The sequence below is a fragment of the Chrysoperla carnea genome, chromosome 4 (assembly GCF_905475395.1).
Source record: "Chrysoperla carnea chromosome 4, inChrCarn1.1, whole genome shotgun sequence".
Lineage (NCBI taxonomy): Eukaryota > Metazoa > Arthropoda > Insecta > Neuroptera > Chrysopidae > Chrysoperla > Chrysoperla carnea.
Window position 1 is genome coordinate 43,258,103 of NC_058340.1, and position 27,426 is coordinate 43,285,528.

The following is a 27,426-nucleotide window of genomic DNA, read 5'->3' on the forward strand; positions in this document are numbered from 1 at the left end:
TCTTTGGATGAACAACTCAACCAAAAGCAACTAAAGACATTTTAAGCTTTTATATTTAAGTTTTACTGTACTCAATATCTGAATGTATTCTCAATGTTTGAATTTATGTTGAGCTATAGTTAGAATATTGATAATTATCAAAATATGTAGTGGGCATATGCAGATCCTTTGTGGTGTACATATATAATTCTGAGAAAATGGTAAGATGCTCCAAGAGATAAAGAAATTTGATATCGAATTTTCATTTAAATGCTGATTTAATTGAAAAATTTATTAGCTATGGAAATCAGATCACTGGTCAAAAATCACTGGTGAAATCATCTCAATCAACAAGTCAATTATCTTATTCCAGACCCGTTACATGATGGGCGATCATTTTAACTATTATAATTTTACACACTAAATAAGGGTAATTTAACGTATATAGAATAGATGAGATCATTTTACCCGTAACGACATATTTGAATATCGTCATTAAAACTGACCTTAAAATTTATTAAACCCCTATCAAAATGTGTTATAAAATTTAAAAAAAAAAGTCAACAAAAGCCAATAGTAAAATCACAAGCCTGCAATAACTAACACAAAAAAAGAAATTTTACGTTTATAAAACCATAAATCATAAGCAGTAAAATTCATATTTTTGCTAGGAAACACAAATTAGCTAATACATCACCATAAGACTTTGTTGAACGATTAATTTGATGGTGTAGAAGCCATCTATCAATAAATATACTAAATGGCTTTAATGGTTCACTTAAAATAATGAGGGATTATTTTATAGACCACTTTCCCCCTATATATACTCAATAAAATACTTATAGAAAAAATTAATGCTTTGTGTTTGAGTTATTCCGGAAAAGCTCCACGTAATTCAGAAACTTTCAGAATAGATTTTCTATCTGTAAAGCGTTATCGATGGGTTGTAAAAAGGTGTTCGAACGTAACGGAATGTTTTGGCATATTTTTTTTAAAAAGAACTTAAAACACTTTTTAAAAATATAGTAAAACTTTCTGGCAAGTTTTGTAACTATTTTAAGTTCTTGAATTTTTGTTTATTTCTTTTGAATAGCCGGTAAAAGAAATTCCAGAATAAGTCTAAAATGAGTCTATAAAGAACCTTGACTATTATACCTGCTTTTCTTGGTTAAGAACTACTAATAAAATGATTAGATATTGATTTTTGATTAGTAAAATATGTTGATTTGAATGAATGCAGTTCTGAATCACAATGTAGATATTGAATCGTTGCACTTACCTTTATAATATTGGTAATATATGCAAATCAATATCTTAACAACAATTCTAAGCAATAATAGATACAAACAAACAAGCTAACTAAAGTAGGTATATCTGGTATAGTGCACCATAATAGTAGTAACTCACTCTCTTTACATGATATTAATCTGTACCTAATATTATACATACAATATAATTCATGTCTTCCTTATGAGGAGTGTTTGTCATTGTAAGTATTATTGTACATTTTTATTGAATAAATTTATTCTTTAAATATTACAGGGTGTAATTTGAATTTAAAAACATTAAATCTATATTTATAAATGATTTGGAAACTGGTAAAGTTTTCTAGAGTTTATTTGAAAACTGAATTGCGTTTACTTAAGTTCGATATCTTCTAACTCGTGTTCGATATCTTCTACTTTATTGTCCTCACTTCGTCAGATCGAAATTACCTTTCGGCTTATGAAAAACGTGTCTTTCTATAGGTGAAATAAATTTTAAAATCGGTCCAGTAGTTTTTGTTTTTCCATTAGCAAAAAAATCAAATCTTTTTATGATTAGTGTTACCCAATTTATTGTTATGTCCAAATGGAATAAAATTTCCACATTGAAAAAAAAAATTAAAATAATGACAACCTCATTCCAAAGTTGGCCGTTTCCTATTGAAATAAAAAAAATACTTTCAAACAATTGCCTAACGATTGGAACAAGTACAGCTATAGGTATATTTGTATTTACAATAGAGTGGGATTGAATTTAAAACAAGTGAAAAGAAACAATTGACTTAGTTAATTGTTGAAATACCATGCATAGTAAGTGTTGATTTCTTCATCACATAACACATACAAAAATGTATATACCGTGTTGATGCGCAGTCGTTTGTTTTTTTGACGTCACGTAAATAACAAAAGATATTCACTATTAAATAAACACACACACACACACTGATATACACTTATATTAATGCATACTATAAAATTTACACCTAATTAACGCCCTCGTGGGTAAACAGTGATGTTAACAAAAAAATGTTTCAAACAAAAGTTTTTTATTTTTTTATAAGGAACATTTTTTACATTTAAACTTTTGTTCTATCTCTAACGGTTTACAAGATGGGTCCTACGGACCCAAGACCCAATTGACCTATGATGCTCATTTACGAACTTGACCTCACTTTTTACGTCCTGAGTACGCTGTAAAAATTTCAGCTCGATATCTTTTTTCGTTTTTGAGTTATCGTGACCACAGACGGACGGACGGACGGCCGGACGGACGGACGGACAGCCGGAAATGGACTAATTAGGTGATTTTATGAACAGCTATGACAAAATTTTTTTCCTAGCATCATTATTTTTAAGCGTTACAAACTTTGGACTAAACTTAATATACTATGTATATTTCATATATGCATGGTATAATATGAATTCATTGGTACAAAATCACTCAAGTTAAATAAACAAAATCTTTTATTCTATGCAAGAGATTAATTTTAGTTTAAAGTCATGCATTTTACTGTTGGAAAATAAAATTGTACTTAGTTGAAATATATATAATCGTGTAAATAAAGCGAATATACAAATTAAAATAACATATCTTTACATTTGTTTTAAATATAGAATAAAATTGTTTATTACTTATGTAACAAGCATCGATAGCGTTGTTGGTTAAGCTGTAAACTTAGGACACTCAATTCAATGGTAATCCAGATGTCGCTGTTTCAAATCCGACATGACGATGTATTATTTTTAAAAATAAACCTATAAGCAGATATTAATCTCAAATTTTTTTACCTGCTCTTGTAGTTGTGACAATCACATCAGTATTTTGTTATGATATAAATATTTTTCAAAATAACAATACAGTGCAACCTTAATATAACGAACCTCAATATAACGAATTCCTCGATTTAACAAATTTTTCGCAATCCCCTTGAATTGTCCATAAGAGTCAATATAAAATATACCTCTACATTACGAATATTTTTTGCGAACAGTCTCTTTAACGAATTTCAACTATAATAAAAAATTTAAATACCTCTAAATAACGAAATTCGTCAATTCAAAATCTTTATATAACGTATAAAGTCCCACCAATATATGACAGTTAGTATGCTCCATAGTATGTAATTCATGTCGCGAGAGGTTCCGACACTTTTTTCCTCTTTATAACGAATTTTAGACCAACTTAACCTCAATATTACGAACCTCAGTTTAACGAATTACTTGATATAACGAATATTTACTGATTCCCTTCAAATTTGTTATATCGAGGTTGCACTGTATTTGAAATTATTTAGACAGTATATTACTTTCATACATACAACTTATGCGGTTGTATCAGCTTCACCACTCAACCCCGTACGATGAGGTTGAGATAACCTCATATCGGTTGGTATTAAGAATTTTTTTTTTTTCAGTGCACACATTTTAAATCATCCTTTATCTTAAGACTGAAATTAAGATAAATTTTTTCTTCATTGATAATTATGACTTTTGTAAAATAAATGTACAATAATATCTGATTATACAATATTATTCATTACTTTCTCCAATACTACTTGTTCGCTATTTTTTTGTTGTTGTAATTTTGATTATTCAAACATTTGGTGGATAATTATTTTACTGTTTTATTAGAAAAACGTGTTTTGTCTTATGTAGGTACGTATGTATATTAAAAGTTGTATGTAGTTTCATATATATTCAAGTAATACGTTATTTTAATTAACAAATTAATTATTATTATTTCCGGGTTTTCTATTGTTTAAATCTAAGTAGTATCTTGTTATCGTGAATCGTCATTGTGTCTAGCTCTAATGGTAATTTTCGTTTCATTAAAGTTATTGTGTTTGTTGTATTTACCTTTTAGGTAAAGTATATTCGAGGTGAGCTACGCGAGTGGGACAGAGGTTGTAGTTTTAATAGGCATTGTCTAGAATACTTCGTTTCACGCTTTTCGATATTTTTACTGGGTTTTTCAGCGAGATATACTTGAACCTTTGTATATCATCTGTGTGTCATAAACTTCTTCGGGGTACCATTGCTTAGTAGATGAAACTCGTATTCCTTTTATGACAACAAAATTTGAATCCTGTACGCTAGGAAAGTTTCTTAATTGTTCTCTGCAAATTTCATTTGTTTAAATAAAATATTTTCTGTGGTTTTTGTTATATAATCTGCTACTATATTGGAGAATGTGAAGAATACTGTATAAAATAAATATAAATATGAATTTAAAAATTAATATTATCTGATACATGCATCAAAATATTATATTATGTCATATTTATCGACAATCATTTTTTTCGCAGATTAACTCATTTTATCATTGCCTAAATAACAAATCGTGAGTAGCAGAACTCCATCGCTAATGTCATATTTCCCCTCATTAGGAGATGCTTCTTGACATTAAATATTTTCTACTAAAACGGAAGTTTTTGATCATACGATATATTCATATTAAACAGCTGAAGGGAGTCCGGGGAGTCGACAGTGTCAAAAGGTACTTCCAAATCATGAAAAACTATAATTTTTCTACAAATAAATACGGAAGTGGGCTGAGTAGTTGACAATCCCCAAAGAGCACTTCCTTGACACTTACATATTTTCACACCTAAAATACATATTTTCAACTCTCTGGCTCAATTTGAATATCGTCCAGCTCCGGGAATATCGTCCAGTAATCGCCCTGGAGGTGTTCAAAATTAGCGGGAAAAAATCGGACATTTCAAAAACCCTTTTAGAATTATAACGCACCCCATCTTTTCCTTTTAACCTTCGACTTAGCTACAGTGCAGAAGTTTATATTTTCGTGAAAATGAAACGCATAAGAGAAGAGCGTTAAAAAATATGTGAAAAATATCTTTTTTAATAAATATTGTACATCTATATTCATTGCGTTTTGTTTTTATTCATATGCAAATTTATAAATATTTATAAAAAATGTTATTCAATAAGTATTTTGTCACTGTTAAATAATTCCTCTTATTTGTACACCTCTATATTCAGATACAAGATATAGTACGCCAGCCAAGGGTTTCCTGTATGTGTTCAATGCATCTTTTTCCTCTCAAGGCTACTTTAGTGTTTTGACTCTTTGATTCCGGATTTTATGTCTCCAAAAGTTATGGGATAAATTTCAAATTTTTATAAACAAAATCAATTTTTTTATATTTCCGGTTAGCAAATTAATTGCGAATCAGATACCCTCAAAAAATATTATTTATTTATTGTACATACATAAGGTCTGACTGATCAGCCCTGTTCGAATATTTAACTGACTGACTGACATAAAAGTTATTTATATGCAATATACAATCTGTATAACAATTTTCAGCTTTAATAAATTCGTTTCAATAGCACGGCAATCATAAGTGTTTCGATAGCATATATTTGAGCCTTGTTCTACCGTTCGCTTGACTAACCGCAGTATGTGTGTGTGCACAACTACTATAACCAATCCTCAAATGATCATATTTAGTAAATTGAATGCATTATTTTGGCCTTGCTCATCCATTAAAATTTTTATAAATAATTGCTTGATTCTTTGTATAATTTAAAGAAAATGTTGAGTATCTCTGAATCTATTTTGATAGACGAACATTTATAGACGGTGTTTCTCGATAGAGAGAGCATACTCTGTGCATGGAAGTTCTGTAGTTGTTCACACCAGTTTGTTTTATAAACAAATATATTTATTTATATATGTTTTTATTATTCAGTCAGTTCTTTTATTTTAATGATTCAATTTATATTTATGTCAAAAAATCTTGTTGGAATTTGTGTACAAACATTTTTTTGGATAAAATAACATATCTTGAATAACTTACTACCTTCCTGTTAAGTAAGAACTACTTACATAGGTGATTATAGTTAACGGCCTTTTATTTAGAGATGTATGCTAGTAAATTAATTGTGTAGGAGGAAACGTGTATTAAAACATTATTTAATTAACTTAAGATTAAAAATTTGAATGCTCAAAATTTTTTGGGCTAGTCATTTTTATTTATTATAATTTAATTGGACTGGACATGACTTTTAAAGGACAATTTATTATTGTAACTACGCTATGTTTTTAATAGATTAATGAAAAAAAGCGATTTAGCGACAATAATTTGTCGTAGATAGAGAAAAGAGGTTGGGTTAAACATAATTAAGCCACACACAAGTATTATAAAGTTACAGTTTCAAAAATGAAGGTTTGAAAGGGATTAAAAGGTTTCTTTTGATTTTACAGTGAAAGCGATATTTGAAGGCTACATTTCTCACATTGATCTATATGAATTGAGCAAAGGAAATTAGAAACTCTTGCGATTAGATTAGGCTTTGTAGGTTAGGTAAGGTTCTATTATCTGTCCACAAAGGACACACTTAAGCTATAGAGCCGATTGTGATACCATATGTGTTTTACCACCTTTCCGCTGATAATTTAATTTATCAGTTCCTCAATTTCAGAGGCTGAGTGCATCTCCTTCATGCATATACCAGGCACAACACCAGCCCATCACAACTATTAATTAAATTAATTTTGTTGCTACGGCGGGAATCGAACCCGCTACCCTAAGCACACCGCGGACGGAATTGGTTACGCCTAAACCAACTGAGCTAATTAAGCTTTGTAACAAACCCACTAAATTGTAACAATCCCGAGTGCTATCTATCCTGAAAGTTCCATTCTTTCATGAATTAGCTACATTTATTACTTATTCTCGTACAAAGTTATTTGTGTAATAATATTGATTTTAATGAATTACTGCACATAATATATACTTTCTACGAATAGATGTATTTTTTCAACCATTTTTGATTCATATGTGATTCATTACCCATGTTTATATGGCATTTATAAATGATATGTCGTTCAGCTTCTGATATTGGCATCTCCAATATCACGTACCTACTTTGTAATAAAAAAACACTTCTTCACTTGTATGTGCTATGGTGCTTCTGTTCACCATGAAGGAAAGAGCTACATAGGCTTTATATTAATACAGTAGAATCTCGATAACTTAAACCTCGGTAACATAAAAACCTCTGTTACTTCAAAAAATACTATGTTCCCTTCCCATCAGAGCCCAAAACCTCTATAACTTAAAAGACGCAACCTCTATAACTTAAATAAAGAATCTCTGTATAGGCCCTCAGTAACTACATAGAAACATGTACATACCTCTATATTAACTAGGGTACATAGAAACATGTACACACCTCTATATTAACCTTTACCTAACATAGACACTTGATAACTTAAAACCTCTATAACTTAAAATATTTTGTGTTTCCCTTGGACTTTAACTTATCGAGATTCTACTGTAGTATCTATTTACGGTGTGGATATTATTTACTATACATACCTCTGGGTAGCGAAATTGTGTTTAATGTCACTGTTACTGTTCAAGATTAATGTGATTTGATATGTAAACAATATCTTTGTAACTTATACAGGTGAAAAATGTTTTCGTTTCCCTATTTTAAAAATAATGGATAGAGGCGTATTTATTTTATTATAATCTGTTTTTTGATAAATCGATGATATATAAAGAAAAACTCACGTTGAGCATGCAATTTCGATTAATGTAATCGTCAAAATGGATGATTGGTTTTTTTAAACAATGACCAAATCTTTACAAAAAGGAAAAATCGGCGTATAAAGTAGTCATCTTGCGATGTATTTATTAAGGGGGTATTTTGGTCTAGAAATTTGAAGAAATCGATTTTTTTAAAAGTTAGACCTTTAAGAATATGTCCATAAACAGATTTTTCAAAATTTTTATTATTTTCGGAGATACGGCGGATTTCCTGGTAACAAATCCGTTCTGTACTGCGAGTTTCTGCTGCTTCAAATGAAGGTAAAACAGCTCGGTTCGCAGAAGGATGTATGGATCTGGGATCGCTGATTAATCCAAAGAGAGAAAATTATTATCCGAGTTACTCTGCCAGAATTTTCTCTCAAACTTAAAATGAGTTTTTCTCGAAACTTAACTTTTCGAGGTAGTTGACATGATATCTCAAGTTCTACTCGATCGATTTCTTTGGAATTTGGTTGCAATCTTCTTTATAAATGTCATTATCGTCTAAACCTTGGATTTTTAACAATTTGAATATTTTTAAAATAATTCGATCAAAGATCAAAAACTATTTTTAAAAATTTTGACGCCATTTTGTGACTTTTTGGATCTTCTACTCACCATTGGTAGCTAACTTCTAAATTGTTGATTAATCAGACACTTGCCTGTTTTAGAGAAGCGAACTTTTTATACACTTGGTACTTACTAAATAATAATCTATAATATTATCAGGAAAAAATGTCATTTGTTTCTTGTATTTCTGTCCATAAAATGTGACCATACATAATACTATACGATACTGAAGCTTTTCTCAAATAACATTTTAGCTTACAAAAGTTTTAAAATAATTTTCACAATTAAAATAGAGCTGTACCAAAAGCAAATAATTTGCCAACAAGGTTTCGTTTAAAGACATTTTCTAGATATTTAAATTTCATTTAGAACTGGAGTAAAGCGTGGCTTTCATTTTCTGAACTCTGGAAAATCATTGGCCTCATTAATTCTGCATTTTTCCATAATACCGCACAGTTAAGGCAAAAACGAACTGAAAGTTTTACCCTATTAAATCCAATAAAAGTCCTTTATTTTTCTATAAAGATCATTTTTGGTCAAATTGAATGAACAAACGCACAAAAAGGTAGATTTTTGCTATCAATTACTGTCTAAACTATTCGGTTTACAAAAATAAATATAAGACGAAAAGTAAGAATACAATTTTTCGATATCTGGAGTAATTCTCAAAATATCGAAAATTGAAAATTTTGTTTAATTATTTAGCTTTCGATATTTCGAAAACCAAGGCAGATATCGAAAAATTTTACTCTTATTTTACGTCTACATTCATTAGGTTAAAACAAAATTCAACATCAAAGTTGAAAATTAGGTACAAATAATTTCAACCACAAATCTTGCCTTGGCGCTCAACTTGCCTCAATCATGTGCCACAACTTTTAAATAGTGTATAATGATTAATACTTTAAAGTAAAAATAAGCAAAGATTCATTTTCATGCTATTATTATACAACTTGCCTTGGTGCTATTATTTCAACTTTCCTTGGCGCTCGTACTGCCTGAATGTGTGCCGCAACTTATAAATAGTGTATAATGATTAATACTTTAAAGTATAAGTCACCAAAGCTTCATTTTCATGCCATTATTATACATACGGACATCATAGTAACTCTAGCTCGAGTGCGTACTAACTGACCATCGAAGAGCGTTGGACATGATATCCTGCATATTTACTTAGTTTTGTTACTATACAAATGAGATATTTTACATACATTATATTATGTGTAAAGTGGTCACAAAATTGATTAGGGATATTTGTTACTTTCCTCGTTGTAGGATCAAGAAAACATCACCTAGGTACTCATACACAGACAGATAGATTATATGACCAACCTATTAAATGAATGGCATCATACATAATATGATATTGCCATTTGATAATGAATCAATGTTATCGATGGATGTAGATCAGATTTAAATTATATAGAAATGTCAACATAGGAGGTTACGTGTAACTTATATATTATTATAGAAAAAATACTGTTTTGAAAATACCTTTTTTCTTTCTATATTGTAATTTGTCATTTTTGATTAGTGTTTTTATTTTGTTTGTTTCCCAAATTGCTTGATTTTCATATTTTCATTGTTGTTTATGTTTGTCCCATTCAAATTTTATTTTGTCTTTAGGGATTTTTTTTTTAAAATTTTGGTTGTGAAAAATTATAATTACTTTTGTTGAAATCTCTCAGGTACCTTAACATTAAATTTGGATGTGATAGAGAAAAATTAAATTTTTTGGATTCTGATAACGTCACAAAGATAAAAATTTGATTTTCTTAATAACACAGGTGAATTAGATCCCATCTTATTCGAATTTTTTTTGAAACCGACTAATTTTGGGTCATTCTTTTCAGCTACAATGTCAATATTTCGCTAGCTATAACTTATGTGCCTAATTCCCGGACGAGAACTATAAATTCTTGAAACTAATGGAGCTAGGCTAATTTTGACCACAAATTTCAAAAGTATGGCCCAAATTTAGTAGGATTACATACTTGGTTTATCAAAATTTTATAAAATTTGGATGTCATAGAGCAAAATTAAATTTTTTTGTTTCTGATGACGTCATAAAGATAAAAAATGTGATTTTCTTAATAACACAGGCAAATTTGATCCGATCTTATTGGAATTTTTTTTGACAGCCACTAATTTTGGGTCATTCTTTTCAGCTACGATGTCAGTTTTTCGCTAGCTATCACTTATGCTCTTCATTCTGGGACCAAGACTAAACATTATTGAAACCTATTAGAGCTTGGTTAATTTTGATCACAAATTTGAATAGTATAACTCAAATTTAGTAGGACTACATACTCGGTTTAATATATATAAATCATAAAAAAAATTCGATTCTTGATAACACATGCAAATTTTATCCGATCTTTTTGGAATTTTTTTTGAAACAGTAATTTTGAGTCATTCTTTTCAGTTTTTCCGGAGGGACCAGGACTCCGTATTTTTGAAAGCTATTATAGCGATAAGATAAGTAATTTTGACCCATAAAATATTAAAATCTGATTCATATGATGATTGTGTGTCTAATTTCTAGAATATTGCCCAAAAGCTCTTATGACTGTCGGTTTCTCATAAACCTAGTAAAGCTTCATTCAGGTTACAATTCATTGAATGTATATACGTAACATGTAAAAAATATTCATATAGTCAATTGTGCTACATTCCATTTCAATGGACCATCGTCCATACATAAACAAAAATATAATGAAAAATTTGTTTTATGACATAAATGACCTTAGAAAATAAAATAAAAATAATAATTTTATTGTCAAAAAATTTAAACAGAAAAATAAAATGTAATATTATACACATTTGAGTTTTTTGTGTGTGTGTGTGTGTGTAGATTTGTGGGAACCCCTTTCTTAATTTATATGATTTATTTATTTATTTTTAAATTATTAACGGTATACGGTATATAGTGGTCATATATATTAATAATATGTGTAATACATACATACTAGTAATAATATGTACATTTAGAACAGATTTGTATTATTATTTTTTATTTTATTTTCCTTTTAATTTAAAAATAATAAGTAAAAAAATCACTGTATGTGTACAGAATGATTTGTCAGACTTCCTATAAACATGAGAAAAAATGATTGTTGCTTCTCAAAAAATATATCGATCAGTCTATTGGGATTTATCAAATAAGTGAAAGAAAGTGCGTTTGTGCACATGCTGGGCGTTATAGTTGACTAAATCCTATGAAAATCGGTTGCTATAACCGATATATTTATTGATCCAAAATAAATTTTATAAGATTCAAAATAGTGTAACGATGTTGTTGTGTTTTCTCCGTCTTCATCTTTCAATTTCGTTATTATAACCGATTTGACTTCATTTGAATAATATCTTAGTACCTGGATGACCGTGTTTTGCTAGGTATTTTTGTGGTTAAAAACACACAAATTTTATTACTAATATAAGAACGGTTAAAATTGTCTCCACATAAATACAAATTTGAATGTCCCGTTAATGTACTTTATTTTGTTATCTACACACTATACAAATTATACGAAGCGAACCACGTACGATGTATATACCTCCTAGCCGATAGATGTCAGGAAGAGTCATATTTTGCAGTTGATGTTTCAGTTTTTCCTGAAAACACAGATAAAAAGACGTTTTCTTAAAATGAAACATAACTAGATCGATTTTTTGTACTCCCTACATACTAAATTTCATGACAATCGTTCGAGCCATTTCCGACATTGCTGATATATACAAGAATTGCTCGTTAAAATGTATGTCTTATATATTTAAACGAGCAATTCTGCCATATATCTGGAATTTCGGAAACGAATTTTCATGAAATTTGGTATGCAGGGGTTTTTTTGGGCGAAAAATCGATCTAGCTAGGTTTTATTTTTAGAAATCATCGTTTTCTGCCGGAAACGACTCCAACGATATTCATGAAAGTTAGTATGCAGAGGGTTTCGGGGGCAAAAAATGGATCTAGCTAGTTCGGCTTCATTTTTAGGAAACGTTTCTTTAAAATTTTCGAAGCTGTGGTGCACAACAGTTTAACCATACTTAAAATGCAATTTACTAAAATATTTAATCACAATAATTGTTGTAGATTATTGTATTTCTAATCAAAATAAATAATAATTTTCATCCTAACAACTAACTTCTTTAGATGTTGACATAAAACTTAATATTTGCAATTGAATGTGAATGACGTTCATTAACTTAAATTTTTTGTTTCAATTAATTGTATGAAATCGTTAACGCAATCACACTGTATAAAAAATATTTAATTTGATAGATTTTTTTTTCTTCAGTCATTATATTATATTGATAACTATTACAAAAATTTTTTATGTGCAATACTTATAATTTATTTGGTTGTTTATACTCATAAGAAACATGTTGGGAACCAGATGTCTTTTTGTGTGTATTTCAATAGTTTTAATTCTACAAAAGGTGCAGATCATCGGCGAAAATTACAAACTAACCTAGGAAATAAAACCGAAAAAGCAGTTTGATGACCGCGCCGGCTAATTTCTATGGGAACCGGTGGAAAATGATTGTCTGAGTGTACTAAACAGAATGATATTCAAGCGAACTATGTGCATTCTCGATTTACGTCCATAAACGTTTATAAGAATTATTCGGCTCATGTTTAATCTTGATTATCGAGAATCATGTGTTAATCATTTTAAGCGGAATAATTTGCTAACATTTTATGGCATTTATTACTACGAGCTATTAATATTTATCAGAAAAAATTATCAAAACCTACCACTTAGAAATGAAATACATGATTATAACACTCGTCATAATAATGATTTGCATATTGCAAACTACAGATTGCAAAAGTTCAAAAACTCTCCGGAAATTATTGGAAGTGAATTGTACAATAATCTTCCCGGAGAGTTAAAAAACATAGAGAGCATGCCAAAATTTAAACGTGAGCTGAAGAAGCATATTGTAACGTCGTGCCCATACAGTTTAATTTAATTTATTTATAGTTTAATTTAATTTATTTAATTTTCATGTTGACTATACCTATGTACGTTTGTATCTTATGGTGAAAATAAATAATAATAATAATAATAATAATAAATCGAAAACGGTGAAGGCGCGTTGGGGGTGAGAAAAATTTTTAAGTTTTCTCTTAATATTAAGAAACTGGAATTTTTCTAGTAGCTTCTAAGCTACCCAGTTTTTTAGTTATGGAAAGTTATTTTCATTATCTGGGAAGCTAAATGTGTGTATAATGAGTGTTCATGATACACTAATTAACAGGTGGTTCTATTTATTAACCACCGAATCAAAAAAAGGAGTGTTATAAGTTTGACCGCTGTGTGTCTGTCTGTCTGTGGTATCGTAACGCCTAAGCGAATGAACCGATAATAGCGTCTAAACGAATAAATTTCACTAATGATCCTTTAACTTAAATTTTGTCATAAATTTTACAATATGTTTCCAAAATTGTTGATGACAAGTTTACCTAACGGCAAAAATTTTTTAAATATAAAATCATGCTTAAATCCAATATATTATTATTATACATTACTATTATTAATATATACTTATATTTTTATTAGCTTTTAATGAATTGAATGTCATTGTTTAGAAAAAGAGATAAACATAATTTAAATTTTATATTTCATGTTCGTTGGTCTGTTGTAGATTTAAGCTCTTTCTTTTTCTCAGAGATTTTAACAAACATGATTAGTTATACAAATCATCTTTTTTATACCCTGTATATATTAAATATATATCAAGTTACAGTAAATTTAGTCCCAAGTTTGTTACGCATAGAAATATTGATACTACAAACAAAATTTTGCTATAGGTGTTCATAATATCACTTAATTAGTCCGTTCCCGTCGGACAAATTTTGTAAACCGCTAGAGATAGAACAAAAGTTTAACTATTAAAAATGATTCTTATAAAAAAGTAAACAACTTTTGTTTGAAACATTTTTTCGTTTACATCACTGTTTACCCGCAACTACACAAATTAAATACGTTAAATTTATACGTTAAATATACTATGTATGTGTTTGTTTGCTATAGCATATATATACTATATCTACTGAGAAAGTGAGAAGAAATATAGTCTTATTACTTTGTCTGTAAGAGTGGCTATCTTTCGTTACCTACATGACGTAAAAAAAAAGAAAAACGAATGCGTAATTTACAGTATTATACATGGTATTTTAACAATTAAGTCAGTCAATTTTTTGTTTTCTTTGTTTTTATATATTTTTTACGAATATAAGATCCGTGTACCACAATTGGTTTTTATTTCATTAAAATACTATTTTATTTAATAGGAATACCTACTAACATGAGTGTATATTTTACTGTAGTGTTTTGGTGCAATATTGGGCGTGTTTAGTTGTATTCCCATAGTTAAAATATAAATGAATACTTCTAAAACTACTGTAAATGTATATACTATTTCGTTTTGTTTTGCGTTTTTTCTTTTAAATAGATGAATTTAAATTTTGTGACAACTTATCGACAATTTTTATTAGCAATAATTTACTTATGGGCTATTTTAACATATTGGGCGCCGTTGTGCAAAAATCAGAAAATCTCTCTTCAGCCTAAATGCATTCTCATAAAATACTCAATTCAATACAAATGCTGTAAGTAAATATCTGCCTAGATACTATAGAATGATTCATGGCAAATTGTACTACATATTACCTTACAAAGTACAAAATTCTCACTTTCAATGAAGGATGGATGTGATGAGTTGATTTACGGCCATTATAAATATGTAGAATTAAAAATCATATAGATAATAATGTAACCAATATATTTGTGTATAAGTTTAGTTATATAGAATACTAGCAGACCCGTCCACGTGTTGGTGTGGTTTTTTTAGATTACATTGTAGTAAATTATTCAAGGGGAAGAGTAGGAGGTCATCAGTCATGAAGACCAGCTTTCTTTTTTACATAGATGCCATTTGCAAAAAAACATGGCGACCTCCATGACTGATTTTCTACTACTGTTACCCCTTAATAAAATAAAATAATTATTTACGAACGAAGACGGAAACGTTAAAGCGGGTATAAGAATCCACTGGACTTGAACGCGATTGATCAAAATATAAATAAATTAAGGTTATACCTTACCCTCAGAAACACGTGGTGTTCATGCTATTAAATTGTAGCTGTATGAAACGTTTGTATTTTTAATACAGCGCCATCTATTGAATACATACTCAATCCAGTCAGCAGATACCGCCATCTGTTAGACTCGTTTGGAGCTAACAGATAATTGTGACTGTCAAATAATAGACAAATAATATTGCGACTATAAATTGAGATGTAAGCTATCCTAACTTTCAAGTTGGATCAAATTGCACACTGTGTGCAAATCAAATTTAAAATCGGTTCCATAGTTTAGGAGTTCATCGCGGACAAACAACGTGACACGTTATTTTTATATATAAAGATGTACCAGTTCTATTTGTGTACTGCAAATCTCATAGAATTAAATACACTAAATAAATTAGTGAATGCTGTATAATTTATTTCCAATTTAACATGCCAGAATGTGTATTTATTCGCGACATTTTATGTTTAAAATGCATATAGTGGAATATTCAGTTGGAATGGGTTTACACATATGGATAATTATAGATGGTCTTTTAATTATTTTATGTATTATTTCAAAAAATAACAAATAAAAATACTAAACTACTATAATAACAGACTTAACTGGGTTTCTGTATACGTTAAATAAATAAAAGAATCTAAAGAATGAATTTTGTTTCAATGTTTGAATAAATGTTTAATAAAAATAGCCAACTTTTTTTAACGATCTAGTCATTCCGCCATTACTGTTTCCATAACTGCCCATTACTGTTTTTTTAACACCCGACGAAAAAGGGGTATTATATTTTTAACGAGTCTATTTGTGTGGCATAGTACCTATTAAACGAATTAACCTTTTTTTTTTTTAAAGGTGTCTTGATTGAGAGTGTTTTTAGCTATGCTTCAAGAAAACCTAGGGAGGTGGTTGGCTTTGTTAAATTTTGTAAATTTTACTTGTTTATAATTTAAACACTATTATGATTGCTATATTGGTTTAACTTTCCCTTGAACAAATCTAATAATTTTTTAATTTGTTTGCCATCCTATATATATGAAATATATATCAAGGTATACTCAATAACTCAAAAACGAAAAGAAAAATCGAGCTGATATTTTTGTAGTATAATCAGGGCGTAAAATTTAAGTTTACTGTTACTATTTCTAGAGGAGTATTTTTGAACACACGGTAAACTATATATGATTTCCACTTTATATTTCTACCACCAGATGGCTGAACAGCTACTAATACCATTGTAATATTTAGAGAGATTTGACTGTATACCAATTCTTTTCTTAATAAATCGTTAATGATTAATTATATACCTTGTATTTATTCCTTGATACACACATTACATACATGTACAAGTACAATATAAGTAGGTTTATCATTTATATTGTTCTTAATATATAGTTTTATATCCCAAATTAATACATGCAGGCAGACCAGAAGAGGCTGAACACATAGGACAAACATGTTGTTGAATGTATGTATTATTTTGTGAGTAAAATAGTGAAGTGGACCCTAACTAATTATTACAAACACATTGCTGAACATGTATAAAAAAAGTCGAAAAGAGTGAGCTTGACTTCGGCACTGAAGGCGTCGTATACACAGATCTATATTACGACTTTTAAGATTGGGACTGAAGAAAATTTCTAAAATTATCTTTAGTGTCAAAACCTACAATTTTTATTATATATTCAAGAAAATTTTTATTTCAAAGTTTATGCAGCTTTGATGGACTCAATCTTTGCAGTTTGAAAAATAAAAGACACATTTCATTAATAAACACGGTTAAACAACCATTCCACTGTAATAATTTGAAATGTTTCCCATAAAAGCGTGAATAATGGCTAACTACTAAAGTTAAAAGTAACTTACACTTAATCCTGTAGACAATAAATCTAAATATTGCGGTTTCAAAAATTTCGCGATCCCTCCACCATTTTTATATTATATCGTGTTGTGTTCACAATAATTTCAGTTAATAAAAAAGTTGAAAATTTTTTGCCGTTATAAAGGTTCGATATCGGTTATAGTAGAAAAGAAAATCAACTTAGTTGAAAAATGAAAAAATGAACATGAAGCTACGAATATATTACAGTTCTAGTATATGATTAGGAACATGGCTTTCTGTGAAACTTTTTCAAGCCATCCCCAAAATGTTCTTCAGATTGTTCTGATCAAAAATTCTCTGGGCCACAATACTTTTTAACAAGTAGTTTTCGAGCTACGGGCTAAACCATTTAGACTTAGGTTGTGGGTTCGAATCCAAGCAGCGGCAGTGTGAACAATTATGATTAATGAGGGCGGTAGAATTGATCACATTGTCGTCGCTTGGATAAGAACGAAGTAACCGACTCCACCCACATCAAAAATGTAATTGTAAATATGTTTGTAATTAAATAAATAAAGATTAACAAATAATGATGTAGGTGGCCTCTGTTATAGGCGTACATGCCATAGAAACGGAGGTAAAACCCTATTATTATTTATAAAGAGGGTAGGTTAGAAAAAGTTTCACAGAAAGCCATTTCCCTATCTAATATTACGGGGTCCTTTATTTACAAACAGATACTACGAAAATATATCTATGACCTGCCCGTGAATAAATCAAGGAAGCTGCACGTCTAAAAAATTGCTTTTGAGTATCTAAATTTAGTTTGTTTAAATATGCGATATTTTCAAAAAATTATGTTTAATGATGGTATATATTTATTTGTAAGAATTTAAGACGAAAGCATGTTATTCATAATAAAGTTTGAAACATTTTCGTTGCAATAAAAGGCTCTATTTTAACAGTGTGCATACGGAGTCCTAACACATTCTTACATGAGAGACTATGACTAGTATTTTATTTTACTTTTAGATTATTACTAATAATAATTAATACATGATGTAGTTCTACTAATTCTGGACTCATATTTTAATAAAATTATTGTTTATTTTAATATTGGTATGATGTCATTGTTATCCATCATCACTGTTAGGTATTTTTGATTAATCGATGGTGTATAATTTTGGATTTTATTTTAATTTTTTTACTTTTAATTATTTATTTTCTTTTTTGATGTAAATTTGTTGCTGTTAGTTGAAGAAAGCCTTAACCTATTTGTATTATACCATTAGTTTGCTATTGCGCTGAAACTGCAAAATCTACTACAAAAGCATTTGTATCTTTTTACCTTCGAAAAGTTTTTCCTTGTCTTACCTAAAAAATTTGAGACCAAATTTTGGGAAATAAATTCGGAATATACAAACTACAAAATCAACTTGTTTATGAACAATTTAAGGTCAGACATCTAAATCGAGAATTCCAAAAACTTGCTTAAAAGAATATTTTTCAGGAAGAAAAAAAAGTCGAAAACATGTTATTTTTTGAATCAACACGCTTTGAAACGAAAAACGGGCTCAAAAACTGGAATTTGGGCTATATCCAGTAAAATATACTGATCGCAAACTACACAACTGCAGGGTAAAAGCAGTTCAAAGTATTGCATTTCTTATATCAAATCGCAAGATCTGATATAAAATAGGCTAACAAAATTAAAGTGAAAGTACTCCAAAAAAGCAAAAATTGAGAATGGCTGTTCTTAAGTTTACCTAGTCTTGAGATTTGGCGCAGAGTAGAAGCTTTTTATTCGTGGTGGAAAAAAGAGAAGTTTCTATACCATCAAATACTGTGTTCACAGATTTTACTTATCTACTTTTCCAGTTATGATTCCGTATACATCTATGATGACACAGGATGACAATGACCTAAAAAAAAGTTAATAACGTTGAGTTGCAAATCAACAAATAAATTACGCAACCACAAAAAAGAATAAATAATCTATAAAAATATGACTGTATATTAACCGTCGACGCTCTCTTACCTCAGCCTGCGCTACGTTTGTCTATTGCAGCACAGTATACGTACACGAGTACTCTTCACATATACATAATGTATAAGTAAAATGATATAAAATTATAAACTATTAATATTAAAAATTAAATATTATTATTGGTATAATATAATGGATGTATTGTGGTTTTTATTACCTTACTTCTTTTACATTAAAAAAAGAGTTGATACAATGAGAGTTTGTACAGTGCCTGTCAACTGTGACGTCGTTTCAAAGTTTGTTAAAAAGCAAATAAAAAAAATTATTTGTAAAAATTTAAACTTTATAATGCTTAGAGCCAAGCTTAATAAAAAATAGAAATATAGAAGAAACTATCTTGTTCTTATTTTAAATTATCAAATCCATTTCAAATCATGCTGATGGCAAGATCAATTTTTATTTCCTTGTCCAAAGTACGGAATTATACATTCTGAGAATCCTTAAAGCTATTTCAAGAAACTGTTAGTCGTACATTGTTGAAATATTTGGAATATCGTAACCTTCAGTGCATCTCCCTTTTTGTGATTTTTTTTACGTTGAAATATCTAAAAATAGGGATTTTGATTGTTACGCAATTCATTTTGATTTTAAACTTATATGTCTAATTACAATTTTCTGGTATTTTTAATACCAAGTTTTAAGAATATGTTGAATCACCTTGTATTAATTAACTAACATCTATTAATTTTAATTTTCCAATCAGTGTTGACTAGGTGCACTTGTCTAAGCCAATAGTGTGCAAGTCTTTTTCTAGAAATGTTAAAAATATAGTATTTTGCATTATACTCTATTTTGTTAGTAGATCTAGTTTATCTACATTTTATTTGAAGATGAACTTGTTGCAACCAATCTGTATTTGAAGCACCGAACGCACACACACGCTTTTGACATGAGACATACACACCTAATATTAAAGCTTTTGAATCTAACGTTTCTCCTTCTTCAGATCAAATATTAATGCAATACACAATAGGATAAGATTGCCTGTATTGTTTCACTTGCAGTTTCAAGTTCTTAACGAATTCTGTAGATATGGGTACTAGAGTTTCCATAAACTACGTATCTTAATTCCAGCCTCTTTGTCTTCTTGCCTCCATGTATCTTACCATAGCCTTAAGCAGCCAAGAAGACATTTTGTATTCTTTTCACAAAATTAAAAAAAAAAATTATGTGTTTAACGGTCTGAACGAAAGGCCATAGAAGCCGTACACTATATGATTACAAGCCACACATGCATAAATTAAATAAAAATTTAAATCAAACATTGTTGTCATGCTCATACGTCCTTAAAGTGTAAAAGTAACCAATGTTTGAAATTATCCAAATATTTTCCATTTTGCCAAAAAGAAAATATGTCAAGAAAATTATGTAGCTTGATTCTATTGCCACATCATCCCTCACGCATTAGATTAGTTTTTGAACTAACCTCTCCACTCTTGAACGGGCCTTGTAATTTATGAATGACCCCTAAAGGAATATTGAATCTGTTGGTCTGTTGTAGTACATTTTTTGTGTCTATTACTGTATTACGTCTACCTGTATATTATTATTATACACTTGTACATACATATAATGTAATAATATCAACATAATATCACACAACATATAATAATCATAATATTATTATTGTTATTAAATCAGGAAGAATTAATAATACCTATGAGATAGTAAGTTAGTTTACTTATATGTTTATTATTATTGTAAGATACCTATATGTTTATGTTATGATGAATTCAACAATATCAAAATTTTAGTCTATCATTTATTTCAAATAAAATGAACTTTTTGAAGCAGATTGATTGTTATGGCTCAAATAATCTTGGATCATAGTTAATTATCATTTAGAAATTTGTATCTTTATTTTTAAAATTATTAATCAGTCAAGCGCCGTTAACCATCCACAAAAATATTTATAAAAATATTGCCGATTTTCATTAAAAGTCAAAAATGATTTTATATTATGTTCAAAAAACGAATCAAAAAGTAATAAATAGCTAAATGGGCATGCAAAAGCAAAATCTTGCTGCATTTTTTGTTAAAATTGAGAAATTCTTCGACAGATCGTAAGATGTTGACAGTGCTAAAGTGAAGAAAAATTTGCGAATAAATAAATCATGTTCATTAAATGAACTCCTGGACAGAATCTAACATCAGAAAATGATAGGCATAAGAATTGTAAATCACAAAAGAGTGGAAATAAGGACATGATTTTGTAAGGACATTAATATCTTTGTTTGTAAAATTTCCCCTCATTCCAGTCACCATTGAGATACTTTTTCAGCCTCTCCGTTGTTTAACAAAATGGGGCACTTCAATCTTTCTTTATTTTACAATCTATTAGTTGCAAAAAATTTTATAGCAAAATTAACTCGGTTTTCGAAATTTCGTATATGAATCAATACTATTTAACGAAAGGTACAATATGGACTAGATGTGCCAGGGTTTATTTTGGCAGAAATGTATATTTTGGTCAAATTGGGGTTTTCACACCAATTTTCCTGAAAATATATAAAATCTACAATAAAATGGTCTCTTACAAATTAATTTCCATGAAATTGAAAAATATTTCTGGCACGGGCTCCCCGCTTATGAAGAGTTTATCCTACAAAATCATCATTTTTAAAACTAGCCAATACTTCAGTAATGAAATAAGGAATAAAATTGATTCAATTTCGCCTATAGTCAATAACTTTAGTGTTTTGCTAATAAACTTCGCTTAAAATTTCCAACTTTTCCAATTACTGGAAAAATACTTTGTAGATTGTAGAAATTTATAGGTTTTGATTAGAACGTAAAATGAATAGTCGTTTCATTTTAATCGAAAAATACTCTTTGAAAAATAATAGGTGTATTCACAACAAATGTAATAACCCAATCATAATTTAATATTTTTTGTCTTCTTGTATTCTTCTTGTCCTCTAGAAAACACAACGACGGATGGACAAGTCGATGAATAGACTAACAGACATAAATGTATATGTATTTGTGACATTGTGTATGTGTATACTAGTGCCTGCATTAGCTTACTACGTAGACTTCAGGCACTGATATATGTGTATATGTAAGGTACTACTCCTTTAAGTAATAAACCAACAGGTACGTATTGATCAAATTAGATATGCGGGAAAGTTCAATTCGTTTCATGGCCAATTTATGGTTTTATTGGAAGTTTTCCAAGTTTAAAAATTAATTATTTTTCCTTACTTTCATGGTTGTAGAAAGTTAATTTCTTCATTTGTTTCCTCTTATCGAAACAGTATCTTATAATTTTTTTGACAATAAGAACAGCCATCAATTTTTTAATGCCTATAACTTGTGATGCTATATTTAATTCTGCATAACCAAGTCAGGAAATTATAAGATAGAGAAAAAGTCCAGTTATGGAAAATGCAATTTTTCGAACTTTTCTGTTAATTGTGAAAATCCCATCTATCTAGCATGTGTAGAACAGAAAATCACTATGGTTGGGTGATTTTTCGTGCGCTCTCTTAACAATTAACAATCCAGCACTTAAAAAAAAATGCAACTAGGCCAAAAATTTTTGCGGAATGATGTTGAGTAAGCTTTACACTACAAATCAAAATTTTATATATATTAAAAATTTGAGTTTTTCATAGACTATTTGAAGAATGAAAATCGTAAAAATAGCGTTTTTTCAAATTTTATGAATTTTTACTCGAAAATTGAAAGGTTTAGAGAAAAATTTCTTAGAATATTTTTTGTTAATTTTGACTCCAATTATATGATTCGGTCAATATTACTTAATTAGTTTTAACCGTATACTACCGAACTATCCACCTGCACTTTTGTCTTCAGGAGCATGTTTTAAACGGGAGTCTGCAGAAATTTACCATACAAAAATTAATCATGCTCAGTGACAGTTTTTGCCGGATCTATTAGTACTAAAGCTGCTGACAAGGTTGCTATGCGCAATTTGACCCAATGTGTATGAAGAGGGAAATAAAATACGTACCTGAACAAATGAACATCGTCCATCGTCGTCTTGAAACATTATTATTATTATAATGTCGTGATCGTAAACTCCAGCAACCAAGGCAAGTCAGCAAACGACCAATACATATATCCTAAATATGATATACATATACACATATACTTATAAAACCGACATCGTCCTAAAGCCAAAACGACATACTCACTACGTAGTCGCAGAAACGAAGTTCGAAAATTTTTTACAGTAAGTCGGATATGAATGTGGTTTTCTGCATTCAAATCGTAAGAGGGTCAGCAAATTTTATCACCTAAATTGATTTTTAAGAAATTAAAAATATGCAATTTGCATTTTTTAATTGCATTTTAATTAACCGTAAATATACTAAATTCACAATTCGGTTAATAATTATGAAAATGATTCCAAACTTCTTACTCGAGGGTTTTTGGGGTCGCTGAACACGAATTGGTCTCAGAGGTACCTGGTTTCCAAGGTAAACGGTATCCCAGTAGTCTCTTGGAGTTTTCGGGAAATTTGTTATATAATCGGTCCAAACTCGCTGCTTGGGTCGCACATGAATATCGTGACGTCATATATCCGGACTCAGTGACTTTAAAAACCTCCCAGTAACAGTTTGAACCGATTATATAACGAATTTCCCGATAACTCCAGGAGACGATAAGGATACCGTTTACCCTGGGAAACAGGTATCTCGGATACCGATGCAATATTCAGGTTCAGCAAGTCCGAAAACCCCCGAGTTACAAGTTTGGAATCATTTTCATTACAATGAACCGAGTTGTGAATTGAGTATATTTACGGTTAATTTAAAATGCAATTATAAAATGCATATTACTTATGCAATTTTTTTGTTTAAAATTTTAATAAATCAATTTAAGTCATAAAATTTTCTGCTGCTCTTCCGAATCAAATGCCGGCCGAAAAGCGCATTTAAATCCGACTTACTGTTCAAATTTTTCGAACTTCATTGCTTCGTTTCTGCGACTAACGTTATATTCATATATGGAGTTTACTATACTATATAGAATACTCCTCCAACGTATAACACATGTACAATACACAGTACACACACATGTATATAAATTGTGTTCCAAGTAGAGTACTACTCTTATACACCCATGTCAGAAGGATGATTATGGAGTTCACCCATACGTACAATGTGTAAAAAAATGTAGAACCTGCTAGTAAATGAAGTTAATAGTCATAAAATGGAAAATAATTCGTGGTGTGACATTCTTCTTGAGATTCGGCAAACGGGTATAGTAGGAACTATATTCCTTTCGTACCTTGTTACATTAATGTAGCGCTAACTTTTTTTATTTACAAGATATAAAAGATTTTCTGAAAATTGAAGATATTTATTTTAGAAGTCAAATACTTCTAAAATTCGTTTGATTTGAAGAATTCAATTTTTTAGCTACTTTTAGTTTTCAGGGTATGAATTAATTGTAAAATTAGTTTAAAAAAGACATACTTTTGATTTAGTAGTCAACCCAATATGAGCGTACATTATGACATAACAAAAAAATTTCCTTATACTTTTGTACTTACTTGAAATTGTCTCGGTTATCTTTAACATCTGATAACTTGCAAAACTTTTAAACGATAAAATTTTGAAAAAAATATAGATAATACCGCCCGCCACAAGAAAGGTGAGTACTTTTTGAATTGATTTCTATCTACTAATTACATCGTTAAATTAATCAAAGAATAAAGTTAACACCTTTCCAATTTGTTTGAAAATATTATATTGTTTTTTGTAATTAATTTTATATTGGTTCTAGTTCAGCAAAGGTTGCGTTACAGTCGCAAAGTTCAGTGCAATAAAATGTCCGATTTTAATGTGTAACGCTTATTCGACTCTTTTTAGTCGGATTGAAGTCAAATTGTATCAGTCGACGAAATGCCTAAGTATAAATTTTCTTGACTCGTTCTGTATAACATAGGTATACATATACACATAAACGTATACTCTACCAGAGCTGCTCTAGCAATGGACTACACATATACATGTACAGCTAACTCTCTAAATAGTTTACATCAACATTGTCAGAGTTCGTCGGTGATGTACACACCGAGTAATAGTAAAGGCTGTTTCTTTATACTTCAGTTATTGTCTATCCATCTGCTCGTATAGACCTAGTGCAAGTCTTGCAGGTGTATTAAATACAACGTGGTGTTTAGTTTAGTTACACTTCACATAGAAAGAAAGATTCTTTAGAGTTGTCGAGTACATTTTCATTGTATTATCTTTCTTCGAGATTTTTCATTATTTATTTTTTCAAGTGTGGTATTTTTAAGCTAAAAAAATTTTCTCGTGGTGAAAAATGTTCTTGAATGAGAAAATTTGTTTACTTTTTCTGTATACATAAGTTTTTTTAGTTAGAATCGCGATTCGAATATTTGTGCGCGCTTATTTTTAAGTGTTTTGAGTTTTTTTGTTTTAAGTTTTTTTTTCTTTCTTTAATCATGGATGTTGAAGCTGAGTAAATATAGAAAACCAACAGGTAATGTATTTGAAAGTCAACTGTCATTTTAATCATAACGAAAAACGCCGCTTAACGTAACTGCATTAAGATCATTTAACACAATACTTAGTTGGTTGAGTTTCAACTTTAAGTTCGGTAAAAGTTTCCTGTTCGAACGAAGACTGTTGCTTTCCTAGTTTATGCTTTTCTAGTTTTCTCAAAACCTATAACAAAAATTCACATATTTAACTGAGTATCTTAAAAGGTATCCTTTTCACAATAAAGGGTCAAAGTCAAATGAAATAATATTTTTACTTTTAAATAAAAATTCAAATACAAGCGGTGTACAAATTATCCATTTATTGAAATAAACTTACAACAATTGATAATTTACCTGTAGATTAAATATCAAAAGCTTTGAATAACGGTTCCTTTATACTTGTCTGTTTATTTATTGTACTAAAAAAGCTCACAAAAAAGCTTTGTTTATTTTGTAAATATAATAAAAACAGTGTTGTAATATTATTGCTCCTATTGTAGTGAACGCATGCACGCTTTTCAAATATACAATGTCGTCCGACGTTCGTTTGTTTTAAGGGTCATGTATATAACATGTGACCAGTTCAGTTGTTCAATTTATTGATTTTGTTATAAAATCAGCTGAGAGTTTTATGTTCAAAAGGTTGTTTCATTCATTAGATTTAAGATTTGTGTATTTTGTTAATATGTGTTATTAAATTAGTTTAATTATTACAATTTAATAATTTATGTTTAATACATAAACAAGGGTTGATTTAATTAATTGATGAGTAAACAAAGGGTAGGCAGTTGTTTGATGTACAATTTAATCAATTTAACTTACGAATTCGAGATTAAAGGGGCTGAACTAACTAAAACTTATAGGTATATGTTTTAAGTTTTAAATTGTAAAAGTATTTTAATCTTCGATAAAATCATTGAAATGTTAGAGCTTTAATCGCGGGTTTGTATTTTATGTTTGATGAAAATTCCATCGATCATATGATGACTTATTTTTATGTTAGTTTTTTTTAATGAGGATCAACTTGCTAATGTAAAGTGTTATTCTATCTTTTACCGTTTAGTATCTAAATTGGTTTTTAAATAAACCTGAAGAACTAGGTCCAATCTTATGTCAGAACATGATGTTCCCTATCAAACTTGGCAACTTTTGTTGAAGTAATTGTTTGATTGGTTAACTACAAATCGAAATATTTAGGTGTATAGATTAAAATTGCACACCGTGTATATTGGATATGGTGGAAGCGTCGGGAAAAGTATAAAAATGTATATCTGTATTAGTATTACTGAGCAACTAGCATATTCAATTTGCTAACAAGTATTTAAATATCCTACCAACTTTCTTCCTACAACGCAAATTCTCGTAAAAAACGGCGTTACGTACGTTCGTTTTCAGGACAATTTTTACTTAATCTTCTTCCAAAAAGAATATAGTTGAATAAATTGTATACAAATGACCGTTTTTCGACATCCGAAAAACTGCATATGTAGTGTTTGCAATTTCGATTTTTAGGGTGTCGAGCGCGCTATAAGTGTGGGTTATTTTAATTTGTATATTTTTGCGTTTGTTTATTAGAATAAACAAAAAAACAAGTGTATAAAGAGCGCT

The 27,426-nt window shown here is 29.4% G+C and overlaps 1 protein-coding gene across 2 annotated transcripts in view; it reads left to right on the forward strand.

The window, feature by feature from the left end:
* The window catches only part of LOC123298005 (protein N-terminal asparagine amidohydrolase), a 118,351-nt gene that overhangs the window by 26,089 nt on the left and 64,836 nt on the right, over window positions 1–27,426 (forward strand). Inside the window, exon 1 of one of the 2 annotated variants that reach the window (XM_044879858.1) lies at window positions 25,768–25,817. The exons of the other annotated variant lie outside the window; for it this stretch is intronic. The gene's annotated coding sequence lies outside the window, so the exon portion shown is untranslated. Of the gene's footprint in view, window positions 1–25,767; window positions 25,818–27,426 lie in introns of those variants that run through there. 2 annotated transcript variants of the gene reach the window in all.